The following is a 2,526-nucleotide window of genomic DNA, read 5'->3' as shown; positions in this document are numbered from 1 at the left end:
CCCAGACTGGAGTGCAGTGGCCGCTCCCGGCCACCGCAGCCTCGACCTGCTGGGCTCCGGCGATCCTTCTGCCTCAGCTTTCCAAGTAGCTGGAACTACAGGCGTGCACTACCATGCCCAGCTAATGTTTGATTTATTGAAGAGATGAGGTCTCGCCAAGTTGTCCAGGCAGGTCTCGAACCTGTGGGCTCAGGCAATTCACTCACCTCAGCCTCCCCAAGCGAGGGATTACGAACGAGCCACCGAGCCCGGCTAATGCTGGCTTTTTTTTCTTGCCTATCAAACCTTCTATCTTGATCCTCCATGGGAGACCTCACTGGTGCACACCACGGGGTGTGTCCCATGAGGCCACTCTAGGTCTGACAGCCACGAATGGAATGAGGGGAGTGGGGAGGGGTAGAAACCCGGAGGAGAAAGGTTCACACCTGAGGTGCCAGGAAAGGCGGGCCAGAGGAAGCTTTCATGGAAGACGAATTGCTTGAGGACAGCTCACCCCTCCTGGCCCCAGGGGAGGCTGGGAACAGGGTGGTGGCCCCGATACCCTCGCTATTTTAACTGGGCAATGAATCAGGGCGCCCCACCTGCAGAGCCCCTGCAAGGCCTTGGCCACCTGCCTGGACTTGCGTGTCGCTGTGTCCATCTGCGGCTGACTGTCCCTTCTTTCTCTCATCCATCACCCGACACATGAATGCAGCTGTTCTGACAGTTTTACAAGCCAGACAGAAGCCCCTGCAGGAAGGGCCCTCTCTGATACCTGCTTCCTTAGTCAGTTTCCTTCGGGGCAGAGGAAAACAGCTGTGGCCGTTGTTGGGGGTGATCTATCTCTCCCAACAGAGCCAGTAGCTGTGAAAAAGCTGGCCCTTGGCCCCCTCCCTTCGTAGGTGACCCTCAGCCTCCTTTTCTCTGGCTCTGGAATGTGGACTGTTAACCCTGTCGTGGCCAGACAACCACCTTTCTGCACCGGACTTCAAAGAGAGCAGTTTTGATGCCTGGGTGGTTCCAGCAGGCAGGAGGGAGGGCGCAGAGCCCCACCTGCCGTCCAGAGCGACTGGACCATGCGCGTGAACCTGCGACTGTGGAAACCATCCCTGGAACACGCCTGCCACCTGCTGGACACAAGAGGGGGCACCAACGGCTGGAGACTGGTCGGACTCAGGACTGGATGTGATTCCTTCCTTCCTCCCTCCCTCCACCCCTTCCTTCCTTCCTTCTTTCATCAGAGTCTCACACTGTTGCCCAGACTGGAGTGCGGTGGCATGCTCACAGCCACCACAGCCTCCACCTGCTGGGCTCAGGCGATTCTTCTGCCTCAGCCTTCCAAGTAGTTGGAACTAGAGATGAGCTCAGGCAGTCTTCTCCCCTTGGCCTCCCAAAATGCTGGGGTTACAGGCATGAGCCACCACGCCTGGCTTGGGTGTGATTTTATTTCATGATTGTGTTTGGGACTGAAGTCATATTAAAAAAGAACCACCCAGTGGGCTTGAACTTCGAAATGATCTCTGCCCCTCTGCATTATTCTCTGCCAATGCACAGCCCCAGCTTTTCACAGAATGTCACCTGCTTTTTCAGTGATATCACCTGCCTTTTCACTGAATGTTAAGTCACCGGCAGCTCTTCCTATGTACCTCGTCCACAACTTGTCATTGTTCAGAGTTAGACAGTGTGCCCTGGAGTAAAATTCCCAGGGCTTTAGCTGATTTGCATTGTGGGCAGCTCAGGCTGATTCCGTTTTTCTCCTGTTCTCAGCAAGGCCATCATGAACATCAAATAGTACAAAGCACATTTTAAATTTAATTTTTTTTTTTTTTTGAGCTGGAGTCTCACTCCGTCACCCAGACTGGAGTGCAGTGGCCGCTCCCGGCCACCGCAGCCTCGACCTGCTGGGCTCCGGCGATCCTTCCGAGTAGCCGGAATTACAGGCGCGCACTACCACGCCCAGCTAATTTTTTATTTATTACAGCAACATTTAAAAATTAAATTTAAAGTCGGGCTCGGTGGCTCAGCCTGTAATCCCGCGCCTTGGGAGGCTGAGGTGAGTGGATTGCCTGAGCCTGCGGGTTCGAGACCTGCCTAGGCAGCAAGACCTCATCTCTACAATAAATCAAAAAATCAGCCAGGCGTGGTAGTGCATGCCTGTAATTCCTACTACTTGGAAGGCTGAGGCGGAAGGATCGCAGGAGCCCAGCAGGTCAAGGCTGCGGTGGCCGGGAGCGGCCACTGCACTCCAGTTTGGGCGACAGAGTGAGACTCCGACTAAAAAAAAAAAAAAAAAAAGCCGGGTTCGGTGGCTCAGCCTGTAATCCCATGCTTTGGAAGACTGAGGTGAGTAGATTGCCTGAGCCCGCGAGTTCGAGACCCACCTGGGCCGGCAAGACCTCATCTCTACAATAAATTAAAAAAAAAATAGCCGAGTGTGGTAGCTTGCGCCTGTTGTTCCAGCTACTCGGAAGGTTGAGGCGGAAGGATCACCGGAGCCCAGCAGGTCGAGGCTGCGGTGGCCGGGAGCGGCCACTGCACTTTAGTCTG

The sequence above is a fragment of the Carlito syrichta genome, unplaced genomic scaffold (assembly GCF_000164805.1).
Source record: "Carlito syrichta isolate Samal-C Ts95f unplaced genomic scaffold, Tarsius_syrichta-2.0.1 Scaffold90621, whole genome shotgun sequence".
NCBI lineage: Eukaryota > Metazoa > Chordata > Mammalia > Primates > Tarsiidae > Carlito > Carlito syrichta.
The sequence above is the reverse complement of the archived record's forward strand: the minus strand, read 5'-3'. Positions refer to the sequence as shown.